This window comes from Canis aureus, chromosome 20 (assembly GCF_053574225.1).
Source record: "Canis aureus isolate CA01 chromosome 20, VMU_Caureus_v.1.0, whole genome shotgun sequence".
In the NCBI taxonomy this organism is placed as follows: domain Eukaryota; kingdom Metazoa; phylum Chordata; class Mammalia; order Carnivora; family Canidae; genus Canis; species Canis aureus.
Genome location: NC_135630.1, coordinates 42,576,080 through 42,598,540, shown reverse-complemented (window position 1 = coordinate 42,598,540; position 22,461 = coordinate 42,576,080). Strand labels below are relative to the sequence as shown.

The window sequence follows — 22,461 nt, the reverse complement described above, 5'->3', positions numbered from 1 at the left end:
TCTCTTAAAAAGCTAATTTCTTCTTTTACTTTATAATTAATATGTATTAGGGTGTTATTTATTTCTCTCTTACTTTGTGAGCCTAAGACTTCTATTTAGAAGAGTCAGTGTTTGCAGTTTTAATCAATACAGAACTAGGAATTTGTATATGTTTAGTGCTTGAGTGCATTGGTCAGATATTTGATCAATTTCAGGTCCTTTCCTGAGGTGCATATTTTGTCTCATGGAATTTTATAGGAGTTAATTTAGCAGATGAATCAAGGCAATCTTTTTCAAATGGAACTGAGTTAAACATCAACTCAGTTAAGAAAGATAACTTCTATTTATGGACTTCAGACTAATGACCACTTCAATGCTGTAAACACAAATCTATTTATATATGTATGCTGCATAAACATATTATCTAAATTATCTGCCTAAATTGTAGGTGATGGGGGGAAAATCCTGATGTGAATAATGCTAAAAGTTCATGCATTAAATGAAAACTACTTGCAAAATTCTTGCTATTAACACTATCCTCAGCATTGTATCTAAATTAGCCATTGCCAGTCCTTGTTTTTATCAGAATGGACAGTCATTCTGATTACAGTGATGGGCTTTGTGATTTCTTGTTCTGTGAATTATGATAGCAGGAAGGCTTGGTTTTCTCCAGTCCTAGATTAAGTATGTGTAAGAGATGTCTTGCTGAGCCCTTAGCATTCTTTATGCAGTTTGCTTTTCTTTCCTCAACTTTACTTCCAGATCAATTCAGAGAGAGAGATAAAGAGCATCTCTTTTTCCAAATCTCACAGTTGTCATGTACTGAATGTGCATTTGTACCCCACTGAAGAATCTGAAATATGCAAACCTCCTTTTGCGTATTTTACAAAATCATCACTATTCTTAGGATGTTGCTCTTGCAAAAGTTAACATTTGTCATTGTACTCAGGCCATTCCAAGCCTCTTATCGACTCCAAATTTGAATGAATAGCCCAGAAATTATCTAGAAGAAAACTCAGTATCCTTTAATTAAATGTGCATGGCCTGGAGAAATAGAGAATATGCATGTATCCAGTAACATTGCCTATGTAGTATGAATTTGAAGGTAGTCCAGCCCATATTTTCACAACCCTCCCATTTCAAATGGATCCAAGTCAATTCTCTTTTGGAAAGGAACTCATGCTATCTGATCACATCTAGATGCTTGAGATGATATTCCCTTGCACATAAACCTTCATTATTCTTTCCAAGTTGGAGTATCCTATATTCATTTTTATTTTTCCTCCATTATTTTTTTAAAGATTTTATTTATTTATTCATGAGAGACACAGAGAGAGAGGCAGAGACATAAGCAAGCTCCATGCAGGGAGCCCGACGTGGGACTCAATCCCGGGACTCTAAGGATCACGCCCTGAGCCAAAGGCAGGCACTCAACCACTGAACCACCCAGGTGTCCCTATTTTTCCTACTTCAGAAAACAATTTCTTTCTTGAACCAAATTAACAGACTTAAGTAGATTTTTAAAAAAAATACTCATATATGCACACAAAATGGAGTCTATAATTATGCTGGTATTAGCAGGAACATACAAACTTTCCATTTAACAATTCAATAAACTTATATTTATACCAGTCTTGTTCAGGATTAAAAAAAAAAAAAACTGAAGTATTCTGTAGCCGTACACAAGGATGGAGAGTTTTGTGATTCTAATTCCAAAAGATGTAGTCTGCTGGGGTAGACAACATTCACAAATAAGTGTATCATAGTGCAGGATGTGAGAAATATTAGAGGAGTATAAAGACATAGGAACCAATTGGAATAGGATTAGGATAAGTATATAGGCTGTGCCTTACTAGATAGATTTTTACCAGACAAAAGTTGAAAGTTGAAGAGTATTATAGCACATTTTTGTTAATTATCAGTTCTATTAATTAAGATAGGCTAGATGTGCTTTTGAAGGAATAAAAAAATTTAAATATTTTCCTTTGTAAATGTTTAAGATGATACTCCCCCTGAGTAAAGGGATATAGGATTTAAAATCAGTGTTTGAGGGACACCTGAATGGCTCAGCAGTTAAGATCTGCCTTCAGCTCAGGGTGTGATCCTGGGGTCCTGGAATCGAGTCCCACACCTGGCTCCCTGCATGGAGCCTGCTTCTCCCTCTGCCTGTGTCTCAGTGTTTGAAAGGAATAAGACCTTGGGTGCCTGGGTGGCTCAGAGGTTGAGCATCTGGCTTGAGTTCAGATCGTGATCCCGGGGTCATGGGATCAAGTCCCGCATTGGGCTTCCTGCAGGGAACCTGCTTCTCCCTCTGCCTATGTCTCTGTCTCGCATGAATGAATAAATAAAATCTTAAAAAAGAAAGAAAGAAAAGAATAAGACCAAATCAAAATCCTCCAAATGAAGAATATGTTTATAAAATAAATTACAAATATTTTGTTTAAAATCCCTGAGCTGATGTATTTGATCAACAGCTTCAATTTATGCTACATTAATATGAATTATTCTCCTGTTACGAATAGGTTTTTCTCAAATAATTCTTGCTAATTTTTTAACGCCCATTTATCTTAGGGAAGTATTTTTCAAGTGTGGTTCCTGGACCGCCTATAGGAGAATTATTCGTTGAAGCAGAATCAGAAACTCTGGAGCTGTAACCTTAGTGTCTACAGTTAACAACGTTCCATCCCAATTTATATCTGCCAAGGTTTAATACCATGGTCTCAGATTATGTAAATTGTTCAGAAAAGTAGTAGAATTATATTTCTTTCCTTAAATTCTTTAAGACACAGTTTCACAGATGGAGTGGTTTCTCCTCTGTTATTTCAACGTAGATTTTTACTGACATTTCTATCTTTTTCTAAATTTTTATTCATTAAAAGTTGAGTAACATCTAGAAATCATTAAATGGTTGAAAAATTGTAGAAAATCAAAACAAAGCTGTCCATGGAACAGTTTTTTTTTTATTTTATTTTTTATTTTTTTATCCTGAGCATTCTCTCTGAGGAGTGTGCACACTGAACTTCCTCCTGGTCCTGCAAACTTTGCAGCTTACAGTGCTAGTGTTTATTTTTATTTTTATTTTTTTTAATTTTTATTTATTTATGATAGTCACACAGAGAGAGAGAGAGAGACAGAGACACAGGCAGAGGGAGAAGCAGGCTCTATGCACCAGGAGCCCGATGTGGGATTTGATCCAGGGTCTCCAGGATCGTGCCCTGGGCCAAAGGCAGGTGCCAAACCGCTGAGCCACCCAGGGATCCCAGGTTTTTCTTTTGATGATGAATTTAAAAAATTGAGCTATAACTCACCTATTAAATTCAGTTTTAAGGTATACAGTTCATTGGTTTTTAGTATATTTACTGTTCTACAGAAATCACTACCATCCTATCCCCAGAACCTTTAAGTATCATCTTATATATAAAGACTAATAATAAAAAAACCCTCTGTCTTTTCCTTTCTATGTAGGAAATAGCTCAGTTATTCCCTACTGTGTGTTTCTTCCCTGTATGCCTCCTTTACCATTCAAACAGAACACTTTCCTTCTAACTCTTGTTACTACCATATGTGTGGAGATTTCCCCACACCAAGCAAGTCTCTTTAATACCAGCTGGATGTCCTGTAATCTAACTCAGCTCAACACTGTCTATCTGGATATAGCATCAATTCCTGTAGGTTTACGGCTTAGTCCCATAAGATAGCTGCTACCCTACTTGAGGTCACATTTACAAGAGGAAGGTCTCCAGGTTACCCACAACTTCTGTCCAATTTGGCTATAATCAGAGGTTCCCATGACCTCTTTCTCAGGTTTGATTTATTTGCTCGAGTGGCTTACAGAACTCAGTGAAACAACGTTTGCAAGTTTATTAAAGGATATGATAAGAAATACAGATGAACAGCCAGGTGAAGAGACATAAGACAAGGTCTGTGTGGATCCTAAGAAATTCCTATCCCCATGGAGTCAGGGTGCATCACCCCCTGGTATGTGAATGGATTTTCTCATTTTGAAGCTCTCTAACTCCTTACTACTGGGATTTTATAGAAGATTCTTCATGTAGGCATGATTGATATTAACTCCATTTCCGGCCTCTCTCCCCTCTTTGGAAAATGGAGTGTGGGGCTGAAAATTCTAAGCTTCTAATAATGGTTTAGTCTTTCTGGTGACCAACCTCAATCCAGGAGCTCATTTATAGTTGCCTCAGTAGAACAAATGATGGTTTTTGTTTCTGTTTTTGCTTTTCTTAGAAATTTACCAGGGTTTTAGGAGCTCTGTGCCAGGAACTGGAGTCAGACACCAATATGTATTTTCTGTTAACTCACACCTTATAAGGCAAAAGAGTGAATATTACTTTATAGGGCAAATTATGTGATTAAGTTATAGATTTGAAAGAAGGAGCTTATTCTGGACTGTTGGTGTGGGCCCTAACTGCAATCATGGGTATCTTGTAAAAGAAATGCAAAGAAAGAAAGATACAGAAGGCAATGTGAAGACGTAGCAGAGAGAGCTGTGGTCACAGCCAGAGAATGCTGATGGCCACTGAAAATTGGAGGAAACAAAGAACAGATTCTTCCCAGAGCCAGGGAAACATTCTTTGCTGACACTTTGGGTTTAGACTTCTGGTCTCCACAACTGTGAGCATTTAAATTTCTGTTGTTTTAAGTTACTTAGCTTATGGTCATAAATGTCCACAGGAAACTAAGATTACCTGATTTGTCCACATTCCCATTGGCCAAGACATCGACTAACACCTTCTACCATTTTCTGGAAAGTGCCCTCCACTGAACTGGACTTGGCCCTGGCACTGATGCTGGAGACATGTCGTCCACTCCCAGGGGGTGTTGGATTTGGTAGCTTTATTAAAAGGGATATTAGGAAGCTTCTGTTGTGATCCAGTAACATCCAAATGGCCATATAAAAATGTAAGAGCACAGTTTGGGGTCTTTTAGGAAGATGTGTATGTATGTATGTGTGTGTGTGTGTGTGTGTGTGTGTTTTATCAAAAGGTATGTGGGCTAATACTCTTGAATCCTCTTCTATTCCCAAAGTTTACCTTATGCCTGAGTTTCTGCTGCACCTATGATTTTATAATAAAAAAAATAACTAAGGCTGGGAAGGCTGGGAGGCTCAGTCAGTTAAGCAGCTGCCTTCGGTTCAGGTCATGATCCTGGGATCCTGAGATCAAGCCCTCACAGGAAGCCTGCTTCTCCTTCTCTCTCTGCCTGCCACTCCCCTTGCTTGTGCTCTCTCTCTCTGTCAAATAAATAAACAGACTTTAAAATTTTTAAAAATAACTAATGTTTTAATAGCTTAATTTTTAAATCTTATCAGAATGTCTGCATGTTAACCAAGCTTCATCCAAATGGCCAGTCAGAATATCCTGTAGTTATCTTGAGTTACCTGCCTATCCTCTGGGTCAGAGATGATGCTGGCTGCCAAGTGGGGACAGTGCCTCAAGCAGCCCAAAGATCCTCTCTCTGATTTTAAAATATGAAGATAATTGTAAAATCTAGATTTCTCTCTTCTCTAGAGGATTGGATGATCTCTTGACACAGGATGAACTCTGCATAGCAGGCCAGATCAGATAGATGTGGGACTGGATTGCTTGCCTGGCCATCCTCTCAACCTACTTTGCCCTGCTGGTCCCTGAAGGCACTGAGTGAGTGTGAGACCCTGGTTGGGAAATCTGGTGTCTAGGTGCTTATCTATCATCCTAAGAATAACCCCTACCTCCAGTGCTCCATTATTGACCAAGGTCATTCCCATCTCAGAATCAATTCTGTGATTTGATCAAAAAATTGGTCAGCAATTAAAGTTTTTATTTTCTTCACTGAAATTTTAAATGTACCATAGAACACGTTTCTGCATGTGTATATCAGAGAACACATTTCTGAAACACTGTTTCTGTGCAGGAGGGGGATTTGGCTAACAGTGTATGCAAGTACCTGTTTGCATTGACAGCTGCGTACATAACTAAGAGGATTTTCTTGATTTGGGCAGCCAATCTCACCAGGCCCTCAGGGATATTTTGTTTTCTAACAGGGTTAGCTATATAACCAGAAAAATCCTTGTTATTATTTCTTTTTGTCCAATGGGTTTCCAAAGTCAATTATGGCTTATTTGAAGCAGGAAAACAAACGGGAATGGACAGCTAGTGAGCATTTTCTGGCGTACATACAGTGCCCCAGTTTTTCTTTTGCTTCTCCCTGAGCAGCCTAATATTCCATCGGGGCAGTTGTTAGCTTGTACCCTTTGCTGGGGCAAATATCACTCGAGTTTCAGGACCCTGGGAAGCTATTTATTATTGAAATCCACATAGTAGCTACTCAGTAAATATTGACTGATTCAGCCTTCTTAATGTCAGCTCATACTACACAGGGTAACATTTCTACTTTTAGATATGGACCATTTTTGAAAGGTCTTTCTATGGACTGAATGTTTGTGTTATCCCAAAATTTAGTGTTGAAACCTAATCTCCATTGTGATGGTGTTTGGAGGTGGGGCCTTTGGGAGCCCTTGTCAATGGGATTGATGCTACCATAGGAAGGCCCTAGAGCTTCTTGCCGCCATCCACTATGTAGTACACAGTGGAAAGATGGCCATCTGTGAATCAAAAAGTCAGTCCTCAGTAGATTCTAAATCTGTTGGAACCTCTATCTTGGACTTTCCAACCTCCAGTACTCTGAGAAATAAATATTTGTTGTCTATAAGTCACTCTATGGTGTTTTGTTATGGCTGGATATAACGAAGGCAGCCTATAAAAGCTAGATTAGATCCACAGTTATGTTTCTATTCAGTGATAACTTTTCCTTTGCTGAATAAATCTCCCCCTTTCCCCTCACATAATTAAGATAATGATTAGTATTACTCTGAATCATACAGACCTCAATTTGAATTCGTACTCTACCATGTTCTAATTGCCTAGGGCAAATTACTTTATCTCTGCAACCTTTTATATGATAGTATTCAAATATGGACAATAATGCCTACTTCCAGAAGTTGTGACAAATGAAAATGTCATAACACATGTGACATACTTAGCACAGGAGCTGATATAAAATACTCATCAGTGTCATTACTATAGTTAATGCTATAACTGTTGATGTTCTATTAAATGTGTATGAAATTCACCGATGACATGAGTTCAATTTCCTGGATATAGCTGAGAATATAAAAAAAGAATCAACAGGTTTTGAGGTAGTGAAACAAATGGCTCAGAATCTGTATACTAAATTGCATTCACTTTTTTGTTGTTGTTGTTGTTGGAGAGAACTCCACTTCTCACTCATAATTAGTTTACTTCTATATTAATTATATATATATGTTATTAATCAGCTTGATTGTAAAGTTTCTAAGTTCATAACAATCTAGTAAGGATTGTAAATAACTGTTAGAGGCAAGTTTGGTATTAACAGTGTCAACCAAATAAATTAGAAAAAGGACAGGAAAATTATATATACTCATCAACTGATAGTTATAATGACTGTTCTAAATATTCCCGGAAAAATTAGGTTCAGATGATACCAGTGAAACTTTAAAGTATGCGGTCAATTTTAGGAAAAGAGTTACTGAATTTTTTTTTTTTTAGTTTGCTTGGCTGAATAGGTAGTTAATAGTTATCTGGAAAAAAAATAACTTATTTGGAATATTTTGGTTTTGTTCTTATAGGAATAGAAATATTTATTTATAAAATAAATAGAAAAATTATTTATATTATTGAATTTCCTGGGTCCATGAGAAAATATATTGTGAGATATGTTAAATAATTCCCTCTAGGAATTTTATCATAAGATCAATAAATTTCACATACAAGTACAGGCTCAATGTATACTATGCATATAGTATTTCATAATCAAATGTAGAACTGAAAATTTTGAATTGGGCAAAAATAAATGAGTACTTTTTAAACAAGTTATAATTATGTGTTAATTGTATGTTAACATATAATATACATTTTTGGAAAAGATAATTTAAGAAAAAACAAAAACAAAACTCTTCTTACAATAACAAAAATTTCAAACTGGAAGGATTCAAAGCATTTTAGCCCAGCCCTCCTTTTAAGACAAGAATTCCCTGTATAAGCTCCCTATATCACTAGCAGGGACATGAAGCAGTTTGAACACTGAATATAAAAGTCAAATGGCCTCAGTGCATATTCCACTATACCACTTACAATCTGTATGACCTTGAGATAGTCACTTAACTTGTCCATCTCATTTGCTTCATCTAAGTTAAGAGGGGTACATAAGTGAGTGATAATGATAGTAGCTACTCATAGAGATTATCTTGAAAATCGCATGGGTTAACATGAAAAGCACTTACTAAAGGATCCAGAGTAAGTGCCAGTAAATTGTTGTGTTTAGTGCCTTATACTCTAATCTTTTAAACTAGGAGTTGCACTGAGTGAAATAGAAACTCAAGGGTGTTTGTGATGTGATTTGTGGGTATTACATGCTAGGTGCAGTGTGTGAACTGATCTGAGTAGAAACATCACATCTCAATGCTTGGTATAGTTTTGATGTCACAAGTCATTTTCGTGGTTACTATCTCAAAGGAGAAGTAGACCTAGGGAGTCACCATTATCATTTGAGAGGAGAGCTTGCTAAATGTTGCTGAATGGCTTGCTCTCCCAGGTGCATTTAGTCCCAAGGCATTGTGTCTCTTAGCCTCATTAAACAGCATGGTTCACAACTACCTGATGTGCCACAGTTGAGTGAACTCCCGTGGTAGCTACCTGTGAGTTAGGCAGGAGTAGGGGAGGGCAGAAGAGACAGGATTGATGCTTAAAGGTCTGAATAGACCCCTGTTTGGCTAAATTGTTTGTCAAGTGGCTAGGGTGTCTCAAATGAGCAACCTGGACTGGAGTGATGAGAACTTTGTGAAGAGATTAGCAGCAAAATAGTCAAGACTTTGGTGTTGGCAGAGGATGTGAAGTCAGCACCAAGGATAGTTCCCTGGGAAACTTCTGCAGCACTGGCCTCAAAGCCAGGACAGCCTCCCAGACAAACCCTCTGATTTAAAATGTCTGGGCCTAAAAATAGATTCTAATAAGGCAAGTTTAAATGCCTTTATAGAAAGCTGCATCTTTTTCTTCTGAAGAAGTTGTCATGTTTTTTTGTTTTGTTTTGGTTTTGTTTTTGTTTTTTCAGGATAGCAGTAAAATATCCTTCAGGTTGAAAGACAGTTGGTTTTCTGAAATTTTGAACTCTGTCATACTTATCTTTTTCTGTATTGCTTCCTGTTTTTCTCAAGGCAAGGGAAGTTTCTGGAAAGTGAGTCTGCGATGATTCCTAATTGTGTTCTTTAGCAAAAATTAGAACAGATCTAGTTGGCTGTGGTTTTAGATGACCATGATAAGAAAATGTGCTGTCATCACTGGGCAGATCCTAATGACCATCATCCCTGGGGTTTAAGAATGAACTTGGGTCTATTGTAGCTCCAATGGAAATATCCCTAATGGATGCTGCTAGGAGATCTTCCATTACCTTAATACTGAACTGTAATTATTCGGGAAGTTCTGCACTGACTCCTCTGGGTCTTAACCTTTTTAAGGCCTCCTCCTTGCTAACATTTAGTGGAGTGTTCATGCCACAATTAACAAGGTGTCAGATTCTCCTTTAAAACTCACTTCTATGTACAGTACCCAGCAGTTTACTGACAGTATATCATGCCTCTCATAGGCACTGAACCACTCAGAAATTTAAAGTAATACCTTTTTTGACACCTCCACACATATTCATTCTAACATATAGTCATGTTTCATTGAATGATGTGCTCTTAGTTTTCTGGTTCTGGAAACATACGGAGTTTAAGTCTTTGCTCTCTCAAAAATTATAATTAGCTTTGAAAGAAAAACAATGGTAAATAAACATCAAATAGATGATATGCTGGCTAATTAATAGCCTTATGCTATAGATAGCCAGCATTCAGTTATTTTTGTAGATACAGGCACTGAGAAACATTTTACCCAATGTAGAAAATGCTTTGGATATTTGCCTGTTTTTAAATCATCTTGCTGCATCATACTTCAACCACAAAAGGCAGTAGGAGGAATAAGTTGGAGAAAATTGGATGGTAATAAGGATGGTAAAGTGAAAGGAGAGAATTCATTTTCTTTGTCCCTTTCTCTAGGGTGGTAATTGGACTAATTCACCTGGTATTATCATTCTTTGCAAAACACCTAAAAGCATAGTCAGAAATAGGCAAGTAGAAGACTTGGTTATCTTTTCAGACCCATCATCATCTTTTCTGTGGCATGTAGTCAAATACATTATCACTCCAGGAAGATGTACACTGGATCTATTTGTCACATGATATGTGCGGTTAGGCACACATACTAAACAGCTATACCTGGCAATGGGGAATGGGTTCCAAAATCCAAGGAAATATATCATATTTTTTTCTCATAAATGAATAAAATTGTTTTTAAAGTATAGTTGATACATAAGAAGATTGAGAAAACAGGTTTTTTATGAGCATAAGCAAGAAAGCCACTCATTTTTGCTACTGTATTTCTAAATAGCATATAATGATAGAATGATTATATAGTAAATCATGTTAATTACTTTCTTCCACAGCTGTTGTTTTCAATATTGGGAAATTATAATTGTTTAAAATAAGTATGTAACTTTCTTCCACATTTGCTGTGCTAAATACAAGTAAATGAGTTTTTCAACATCTTTAAAAAATGTTTTGCTTATCCTTAGCAAAAGATAAGTTAACTCTAAATTTTCAGAATTAAATAAAATGCTGAAGTTTATATTTGCTTATTAAGGTCTATTTATTACTTTATTGCATAATGAGAACTATATATTTAGATAAGCCTATGATGTAGAATTTCCCTTTGAATTATTTTATTTTGATACCTTATGCAGGTCCAGTGGTTATCGTCCTTAGCTTATATTCTACTGAAACATATATAAAGGGAAAATATGTTTTTATATGACTTATTTATTTCAAATTTGTGTAGTAAATGAAGACATTCACTAATTTCTCTTTTTTGTGAGTTACTTTCCAGAGTCCTTTGAACTTTCTATGAAAGAGCTTGTACTATATTTGCAAAATTAGTCCCAAATATGCATGGAAGAGCTATGAAGTACTTGTACTATATCTGCAAAATTAATTCTAAATATGCATTGAAGAGCTATGAAGTACAAGCAATTCTGTTTGGGTCATAGATCTTTACACTCTGTGATTAGATATCCTTCATGCTCTCATATAGTTTACAGTCATGTCAGTGAGAAGCAATTAATACATCTATACATGTCTCAAAAATAAAGGATGCACATTGAATATATTAAACAGACCTAGTTCTCAGTATAAGATCTGCATTGGAAAGAAGTTCCTTGCTGAATATAAAAAAGATGTAGGTTTGCAACCAAACCTTATAATTAAAGGATACACAGATATGGGAGTAGGATGAATAAATGTAAATAAATTACAATAGAATATTTATAAAAATATATGAGAGAAAAATATCACATGTCTGAGACTTTCTCTGGCCAGAGTCAATATGAAGAAAACTGTAAAGTTTTCCTTATATGAATAAAAAGGATATATTTTAACACTTGGCCTTTCTGCTAGTCATCTATTGCCCTGAAACAAATTACTTCAAAACTATACCTTAAAACCTCATACACATTCACAATTTCTGTGAGTCTGGAATCTGAGCATGGCTTAGCTGCATCCTTTGGTGCAGGATCTCTCAGAGGCTATATTGAAGGCATCTGCTGGGGCTGTCATCACTTCCAGGGTTCACTGGGGACAGAGTATCTTCCAAGAGCACTTGGTATTGATAGGATTCACTTTTTTGCTGCAGCTTGGCCATTGCAGCTGTCAGTTCCTTGCCACATGGGCCTTTCCAACATGGCAGTTTGCTTCATTAAAGCATATAAGCAGAGAAGGCAATACAAAGAGTTTGCCAGTAAAGTGGAAATCACAAACTTTGGTAACAAACACGAAAGTGACATCTCATTAAGTTGGCTGTATGTTGTTGGTTAGAAGCAAGTCACTAAGTCCAGCCAATCTTCAAGGGAAATAGACATCATACTCATATAAATAACAGGAGTCAGGGATCATTGGGGATCATCTCAGAAGTATCCATACCATTGCCCTATATTTTACTCAAGGACTAGAATTTGTGTAACAGCAAATAAAATCCATGGATGAGTATCATGTGCATGCATGCATATGCTATACATACACACATGTGCTCAGAAATATATACATACACACATATATGTGCATATATATACACATATATATTTGTGAATAGAAATATTCACAAATTTTTTCAAGGCTTTAATTTTTCATCAAGGCTTTAATTCTAAATTAAATTTAGACAAATTTTTCATCAAGGCTTTAATTCTAAACATTCTAGGGTGTTTAGGAAAAATCTGAAGTAGGCAAAAGAATACCTTTCTTCCTTACCTCTTCCCCTTCTAAGATCTTTTTGTTCATCACTTAGCTTTCCTTGCTTCTAGACCCACTATATCCAATATCTTTCTGCTGTTCTCCAGATTCACTCCCTGCTAGGGAACTCAGATTTCTAGGTATCAGATATATCAATGCTTCTTTCCAGTAAAATCTCTGCATCCTGTAACCTATTTCTCCTTTAAGGGCATTGCTTTCTGAAATGTTAAAATGCATAATGCATCAAAAGTATTTGCTCCTATCATGGCTAGCTGATCTGTTTTCCTTCACAAGTAACAGAAAGCTGGTCTGAACTGTTTATTTCACCAGGACCTCATTAATGCAGTATGTTGGATGGAGATCTAGTGTATACTCAAAGGTAGATAGGGAGGTTATTTTGGCATATACCCCATTACCAAGAGTAGGCAGCCCATTGACATTGCCCATCCGGGTAAATCAGCATGGATTTTTGACATCATGATTCTCCCATTTTTCGCCCTTGCATCCTTGTTCATGTTGCTCTCTCTCCTTGGAATAACACCCTTCCTTGTCTGTTTGGTGGATGCCTCTCCACCTTTCACAACCCCACTCAGATTTTACCTTTTGAGGTGATGATGTCCCTGACCCCTTGAAACAGAATTATTCATATAGCCCACCTTCTGCCTGGCGTGTGCTTTGTGCATTATTGCCTGCAGCTCACTACATTGTATTTATTTGGAACAAGCTCTACCCTCCTGAGATTTCAGTTTTTAAAGGGCAGAAAGCTTTTAATAGAATAAAATAAAAATTAAAAAACAAACTCCAACTAGCTTTCCCTTCTTAAAATTCTTCTGTGGGATCCCTCCCAACCCCATGCAATATCTTCTGGCTTTCCTTCATCTTTATCCATTTATGTAGTCATTTCTGAGTCTTTTGACTCCCGAAGTATCTCTTCTACACATTTCTTTGTTTTTCTTCTCCTGTTTCCTATGGTAATCTCTACCCAGTTCACCCCCTATCTGGACCAAGTGGTTCTTACTTTCTAGCTGACCACCATAAGATTCAGCTCCCACAAACACTTCTTTGGTTAAGTAGTTTTCTTCTCTAAAACACTGATTGTTTCTCATCTAGCTATAGGATCAAGTCCAAACTCTGTAGCTTATCATTTAATGTTCTTTATGCTGTGTGTCATAGCAACCTTCCTACCTTCAGTTGAACAAAGATGGACTCACTCAGAGTGACTGTCCCAATGTCTTGGCCTGTGCTAAATGCCAAATACATTAACTTCAGCTGTAATTAGCCAGGATATAACATTTATTGGGCAGCTATTTCATGACAGGCAAATTTTACCTGTGAGGAAACAAACACAGAAACTCATCACTCACTCACTCAAGTCTATATGACTAGTCAGTGACGGAGCCAGGACAAAAAAGCAGGCAGCCAACACCTAGCACAGCTCCTTTAGCAGTGAACAGAGTCTGACTCAGGCAGATGTTTTCAACTCCACTAAGAAAGAGTAAACCTGGAGATATAAGTGGAGGATTTGTTTGTTATAGTAATTATCACACATTTCAGAGATGATTACATTTTTATCCTTATTCCATTGTGATTTTATCTACAATTAGCTGTTTTCAAATGATAAGCTTCATTCTTTTGGTTGTTGTTAGTCTGGGCAGCTTTCCCAACTTCTTGAGTATGATTAGATACACTCAGTACACCCTGGAGTTGATTCTAGTGTTCCTGTTACACTGTGGGGATGACCTAGGCGCCTCCTGCTCAGTCTTGTGGCTTCAGTACTCTTTTCTAGAGATGCAAGGTCAAAGAAAAGTCAGAGTCAAGGGCTGAATTTTCAAAGGACTCCTTTCCAGAACTTAATTAAGAAACCTTAATTAAGGTGTAAAACAGTGTGAAGGGAGAGACAAAGTCACATACAGGTCAGGCCCTGGCATTCAGAGCAGGGAAAGTTTGCTTCAACTGTAGAGTCTTCTGCTTGCACTGGCCCCTTGCTGCTATGATTCTCTCACACCTCTGGCCAGTGCCCTCCCCTTTCCTTATCTGTCTCCTCTATCAAATTATCCTATTTTATGGGAGAAAAAAAACAACTTTCCTTCTACTTTTCTGTAATAAAGTTCTAGTAATAAAAGACAGACTGATAAGAGAAAAATGAATGGAAGTTTATTAATATGTATATCTCGTGTCCATATGGGAGATACCCAGGGAAAATTAGTAACTCAAAGAGGTGGCTTTAGCATTCAGGATTGAATATCATTTTACTAGGGAAAAGGCAGAAGGGACATAGCAGTCTTAAGGGAGTCTAAATGATTTTTAGGAAAGGTGAAAGGGTGCTTAGAAGAATAGAAGGGAAGTAAGTGTGACAAAGTTGGTCTGGGCATGGTGTGGACTTCTAGTCCCTCCACGCCCCCCACCCTCCCACCCCCCGCCTCCCGCCCATGCTGAGTCAGTCTTCTGTGGCTGATGAGACTCCCATGTGGGGGAACTGATAACAGTTGAGTTGCTTCTAGAAGGTCTTTTAGGTAGATACTAGGAGTTCAGAGAAAATCTATTCTTGAATTTGCCATTTTCAAGTGCCTACAGCTCAAAATAATCAGTGTACCACAGTGGTATATTTTAGAGTGGCGTATCTTGAGTTCCTACAGATATATATTATGGTGACATATTCTACCTTTCACTGTCAGTTAATGTTTGCCTCAGAATAATCTGGTAAACTACTCACAGTGAGTTGAAATAATAACAATAAATGGGAATTGCAACATAGTGAGTGCCTTCTGTATACCAGGCACTCTAATATGTGGTTCCTTATATGATTTACGCTCTAAATTACAACCCAATAAGATATCCCTGTTTTATTCTTGCTAAAAAGGAAGTTAAGCAAATTCCATAGTATCATACAGCATAGTAGAAAAGTAGAAGAAGTAAAATCACACCTCAGGTTTATCGTCATTCCTATGGCTAGGCCCATTTCCTTCATTAATATGTTTCCCTTCCAAGAGACTTTGCATGTTAGTAGGCAATAACTTAAGCTTATAAATTAACCTTTCATGGGTAACATTTGAAAATCACCCAGGCTAAAGGGTTGGAAGCCTTTTAGGTACTCTCTACTCCTCACACTTTGTAGGACTCTTCTGTGGCTTTGTATAATACCAACAATAAGCCGGTTTCTTTTTAAGATAAAATTTCCCTTCAGTTGCTGTAGCTAAAGATTTGTATTCTTCCTGTCTCCAAATACCCACAGAAAAAGAAAACTAGAAAAGAGCCTTAGAAGCCTGTCTCTCGAAGGCTTTTGCTAATTGTCCTAGACCCCTGAGCAAATGATAACATGCACAACTAGAGTACCTGTGCAGTTCTAAGTGCTTTAAATGGTTTAAGCTTGGGTCATCTTCACACCTCCTATGAGATGTGTTAAGTCCCTGTTCTGGGAGGTGAGGACATCGAGATGCTGAGGTAATAAATCTAGTAGAAGTAGAACCCTGGCTTTCTGGAACCAGAGATAATAGTGCCATTTTACACTTCTGCCTCTTCATTATGATCTTCATGCAAATAATGTGTTGTCTCTTGAGGAAGAGAACACTTTAATAGCCAATATGCAGATAGTCTGATGAAGCTTGATTCTAAAATAAAACAAAAGCAGGGCAGTGTGCCCATAAAACCTCAGGCTTCTTATATGTGACAACCTAAGACAACCTGATTGGTAGCTGCTGTCTGAGTGGGGGACCCCTGTGCTCTCCCAGGTAATATGGGTAGAATAAAGAGGTAGATGACTAATTCTATCTGAGCTAAGAGATCAGCAGGATACACACCCAGGACACTTGTAGGGGACACTAGAAGACAAGACATGAGTGATAGAATAGTGTTATAGACAACAAATACTTGAGTTGCTAGGTTGAAAAAATCAGTATGATATGTGAGGTCAAAGAGAGCATTCTAGAGAGTTTGGACTTGAGTCACAGGACTCAGGAAGGTTTGAAAAGACTCTGTACCCTGCCCTTTCTTGCCTTCCATTAAGAACTTTGATTTGCTTTTTTTTTTTCTTTTACCATCTTGGATGACCCCCCAAAATTAAGTGGTAGGTGATAAGTAGTACCCATTGGAAGGTATGATTTTGATGATAAAACTATGTTCTGGAGCTTCTACTGCAACCCGTGGAGCTTTTCTCAGTGTTACTGCTTCCATATGTGGAGAAGAGGGCATGGAGGAGGGGAGAAACTTGCACAAAAAAGTCCCAAAGCATGAATTTGTCAGTGGAATGATTCTACAATCTAGTAAAATGAGGAAGATTTAAGCTGTTAGAAAAAATTTTTCTTTAGAATCTTCAGGCAAGAATGCTATGCCTTTCTCTGTTCATTACTAATCGAGCACCTTCAGCTATGTTTCCATTCCAAAAAAGAGAGAGAGAGAGAGAGAATTACTGTGGTTTGAATAATGGTAATCATGGCATATTTCACATTTTGAAGTTTGAATAATTCACCTGAACTTAATTGCAAAATGAAATACTATATTTGTGCATAGCCCTCTGGTTCTACATTAGGAAAGAAAGGTATATTACACTTCCAAACCCTGACCCTGCTTTGGTTTTAGGAATTTCCATAATGAATCTGAATACCCAGGGGTTTCCCAAAGAATGTGAAATACCAAAAGAATGCTCAGGTGCCTTGAAGGTGGTGAGGATTAATTTAATGGGAAATGATTGCCTTCAGAAAACATGGGGAGGGAAAAAAATAATATAAATAGGTTTTGACATCAGACATTAGCAGATGATTTTATATAGGCATGACAGTATTGTCTTAGCACTTTGTTAATAAAAATTCTGCAGACATTTTTCATATTATGTTTGTGAGGAAATGATCATATAAATAAAAATGGGAGATTGGTGTGGAAAGAATATAAATATTGAACACATTTCATGCTGCATATCAATCAGTTAACAATGGGGTAGTTTCCTTGCCCTTTGTCATTATTCAATGCAAATTTATGAAATGGAAAAGGTATTATAAATTTGTTATGTCATTCGATTACATATTAAAAGGTGTTTTCATTTGAGTTGCAATCCATAAATATTGCATTACTGTGTCTCCTAGTTTCCCGTCAAAATACATTTTCCTCGTTAGGCAAGCATATGCCTTCCCTATGAAGCTGATCACCTTGGATGTGGTCATTAGTTCTGTTCTGTTGTCCAGAGTCAACTATCCTTTTCCTGAACCTCTCAGATGCATAGTTCTAAGAAATGTCATAAAATCCTTCCTTATACAGAATGTTGATAGCAACATGTCCAGACTTGGAAAACCTCCTCTTGTTTTATTATGATTCATTTTGGATAGCAGTCATACCACATTTTGTTCTATAGCACTGAGACTATTTAATTAAGAATTCCAAAAGACCACTTTTCTTTGCATTATATTTTATTTAGACAAAGAACATGCCAAACCTCTGGGGAAGGCTGTTAAATTATTTCTTAATACAGAAGGCCTGTGAAGATTTGTTTCCATCAGATTTCGGTGAAATGTACCATCTGTTCAGCTAAAGAGCTTCTATTACCAAAGCAGGTAGAAATAGGACCATCTTTGTTTTCATCAGCTTTTTGTATCCGTGTGACTATAGTTCCAACTTTCCCAAATCCATTCTAAATCATCAGAGTTCATATCATAGTGACTCTTTTATCTCCTACATACCAGGATCTCTTGTGTATAGGCCAGGCCATGAGGTAATTGACATCAGTCTGGCCCCTAGACAGTTGCTCTGAATTTATCTGGTTTTATTGGTTGGCATGGGACCACTGCTTTCTCTCTCTTTCTTTCTTTCTTTCTTTCTTTCTTTCTTTCTTTCTTTCTTTCTTTCGTTCTTTCTTTCTTTCTTTTTCTGCTTTCACTTTCATGTGCATTTTTGTAAATACAAGAGCAAATTTTATTCTCTTCCTTTTTCCTTTCTTTCTCCCAACTTTCTTCCCTATTTCATTTGTTTGTTCCTCTCTCTGAACCAAACCAAACGCATACAGGGACACAAATATGCAAGCTCTTTTGTGCCTTTTACACACTGTTCCCTCTTTCTAGGCACGCCTTGCTTAAGTTTTTCCATTGACTAATCCTCCTTTACCTCTATACGCTTACCCCAAACAGTATCAGTTCCTTAAAATTTCTCTCTGTAAAGTGCCTTCCTTACCCACTGCTGGGTGGCTCACCAATCTGCATTCTGTGCCCTGTCTCTCTCTCTTTCTCTCTCTATGCCATTGATTGTGTTGACACCCTTGTTCATGTCCCCATGAAATAGTTCTAACTTCCTTTTGAGTAGAGACTGGTCTTTTATCTTAGTGTTCTTTGCACTCAGCAGTGTTAACACCTGATAATTACTGGATGGATGGATGGATTGTGTTTGGATAGAAATAAAAGTGACTGTCCCTTGCTCTGGGAAATGAAGTATATTAGATATGCTCATTCTCCTACTGGAGCCTTACAATTTAATTGGGAAATTTAAATAAGTATACAGGTGTATGAGAGGAAGCAATATATGCTAAGCCCAACATAAAGGGAAAAACAGGTAGAAGAGTATAGAGAAATATGATAAACAGTTCAAAGCTCCAGTAGACAAGGAATTGTTTGAGAAGGAGGTGACATTTGAGTTATTCCTTGAGTTTTATTTCTCTTCACTCTTCTTCCTACTATTATGAGAAGGGGCCAAGGGCACAAACAAACAAAGAAACCCAGGAGAAAAAAAATAGTTTCTTTTTCTTTTTCTTTTCTTTTTTTTTTTTTTTAGATATGGTCAAGAGTAGCTACTCTAAAATAGGTCTTCCTTATTTCATGTTCTTTCACTGCTTAGTAACTATGTGACCTTGATCAAGTTACTTAGGCACTTCAAGCAACAGTTTTTTTTGTTTTTTTTTTATCAAATGGTGATTAAGGCTGAGTTATTATAAGAAAACAAAGGTAGAGAGAAAGAGATAATTTATGTAACACTCTTACCATGATGGATGGCATACAGTAAGTGCATAATAATAAGTATTTGCTGCTATTGTTGTTATTATTAAAACCCTTTCCAATGAGATGTATCTGTTTCTAAGAGCATTCATTTATTATGCCTTATTACATAAAACAAACAATGTTGTGAAAAGTAACTATGCGACAAAACCCTTTTAAAGTATTTATTAGATTGAACCATATAAAACTCATTTTATAGCTCAAGAATGGTTAAGTTTCAGCAGTTTCATACTGTTCAACTTAATATATATGCTTTAACACATTTAGAATCTGGCCTATAAATCAGAAAGTCTTGAAATGGAAAAATTATACATGAGAAAAGTTTGTGATCTCATGATCCACTAATTTTAAGCAATAGTCACGATTAAACTCTAGTTTGGCAAAGAGATTTGGGACATTCACTGGACTATAGCATTAAATATTGAATAGGTAGCACTTCAATTGCAGTAAGACCTTCACACCCAGATCTTAATTTCTAGCCTAGATTGCAAGCATGGTGAATAACTCAGTCCCTTGTTTTCTTGGTTTTCACAATTTGCCAAACCAGAGATTGAAGTCTATTCTGGAGAATATAGTTCAGATAAAAGTTATGTCGCATCTCTAATGTGCCACAGAGACAGCATACCTGTTGAGATGTAAAAATTGGAAGAGTCTGATAAGCTGTATAGGTTAGGTTCAGAATATTTCAGGAATCCATTTTTTAAAGATTTTATTTATGCATTTATTCATGAGAGGCACACACACACAGAGAGAGACAGGCAGAGGGAGAAGCAGGATCCCTATAGGGAGCCTGATATGGGACTCCATCCCTGGACCTGTGATCATGACCCGAGCCAAAGGCAGATGCTCAACCACTGAGCCACCCAGGTGCCCCGGGAATCCATTTGGATATGTAGATTTTAGTGATGTTTGAGCTGATTCTTAAAATATTTGAAAAACTCTACTGTTGGGTATATGGGAGTCACATTATGGAAGGGAATATAATAAGTAGGTCTGGAGGCTAGAAAGCAAGGGGTATATTGCAAGAATCAATTCCATATAGCCATGAAAGGCTGCACCTTTAATCTGACATTATAGTATATGAAGAGGAAAGGGGGAAATAAGGCCATTGGAAGAAGCAGGTACTTCAAATGCCTCACTGCATGGTTCACTCATTGTCCTGTAAGCAGCAAGGGTGAGTCCATGCAAGGTTTTTAACTAAATTTTTGAAATAGTATGAATGATTCTTAAAAGAAGATTCACTAGGTAAACTGCATAGGTAGGAGAACTAGTTAGAAGATTTTCAGAGAAATTTAAGATAAGGAAATGAAGCCTGTTCTACACAGGGACATTGATCAAGGAAAGAGAAGGGCATTGAAAAGAAGGAATTGGCAGTACTTGAGAAGTAGTAGGAAGGAGGGGGCAGTTGAAAAGAGGCTGCAGACCTTTCATCCCAAGTGACTGGGGATGATGATATGAGTATCAATCAGAAAATAAATCTGTCAGTCTACTTGCAGTGCAGAGGGATTTAATCCACAGAAGCACATGCCTGAAAAACAGAAGCTTCAAGGAGCAAAAGTCAGAGTGTCTTTATTAGCTGTCAAGGTCAAGCTACGCTTATGGGTCAGACTTAGGAGGTTGCTGATGCTGCCAAAAGTGGAGAAACCATGTGAACTGATGTGGGTGATGAAGCAGCTGTGTAGCTCTGAGACAGGTGACAGACAGGGAGTGCAGAGTCTAGCCAACTCTGGCAAGCCCACATGATCTGTGCCACTGTTGGCAGGGGAGGAAAAACAGATGCTTCCTTTCAGCTTCCAAAATATTTTGAGTGCACCTCATTCACAAAACCTGAAAGCTGGCAACACAGTCTGGGAAGATGCAGTTCCCAGGCTTCCTGCTGCTGAGCCAACAGGGAAGACATGAGAAAGGCTGGCAAGGTTGCCCAGGGCCCAGAATAGAAGGCAGGACAGGGCAGAGAGTCTATAGAAGATGTGGTGACTGGCAAATATGCATTAGGATCTGGTGGGGCATTGAGTTGTGCAAGTCTGGTAGGCTATAGGAAAGCCACATGTAGGCTTGGAGATTTAGTTTTGGAAAAGGTAGAGATGAGATTAGAGAGAAAGATGGAACACAGAGAGAGACAGGCAAGAGAGGGAGAACAAAAGACTGAGATCCTAGCCATGAGGAGTGTCCGTCCTTGGTGATGGAAGAGGGAGATGTCAGTAGGAAGCAGAGAAGTGTTCAGATAGGAAGGAAGGGCACCTAAACAACATAATCAGGATGGTAACAGAGAACGAAGTTTTGAGAAGGAAGAGATGGCCATTGCAGGCAAATTGCTCAGCCCAAAAGAGTCTGAAAAGTTAAATGTGATGATTTCAGGTCTACTGATGATAAAAAACCTCCCTGAGCATAGTGGTCAGGACAAAAGTCAGATAAAAGACCGTTGTTGAAATGGATTAGGTGGGGGGAAATGTGAAAACAGAATAGATAAACTACAAGTGGTAAAGGGTAAAGAGAAAAAATGATGGATAAATTGCAAAAGGAGAGTGGGGACAAAAGAAGTTTCCATTTGGATAAAGTTTATGTTAATTTGTTTGATGTTCGGTGAAATAGGAACTCTTGGGAAAGAGACACATAATACCTACTAAAAGGGCAAATTGGAAGCAAAGGTCCAGGATACGTGAGGGAGAATGGAATCCAGAGTTCCAGTCGTAGCCATGGCAGACAGGACTCAGAGTCCTCTACATCTGTAAATTTTCTAATTGGCATTGCCTCTCAGATGATCATGAACATATTGAATTCCCCCAGAGAGTATGGTATTTCAAAGCAAGGACGACAACAATGTTTTTCATAGAATGGTAATCATCCAATCTATCTGTGTAGAAAATCTGGAAATAAAGCACCACCAAAAACACTACCAGTCAGTGTGGATGCAAATTTCCTCATATGTAAGGTGCTTCCTGCCTCAAATAGCTACACTTATTAACTGCTGCATGATAATGATACCTTTCTGTTGCAGACTGTGGTTGGGCCACACTCATACATTAAAAGAAGATTGATATTTGATTTACACAACTTTACTAATCAATTTCTTAGCTGTAGAAAAACTGCGATATCATTTTAGAGCCC

General features: G+C 37.5%; 1 protein-coding gene across 12 annotated transcripts in view; it reads left to right on the top strand.

Moving 5' to 3' along the window:
* Window positions 1–22,461, top strand: part of NCKAP5 (NCK associated protein 5) — a 964,576-nt gene that overhangs the window by 618,552 nt on the left and 323,563 nt on the right. The gene's annotated exons all lie outside the window — the stretch shown is intronic.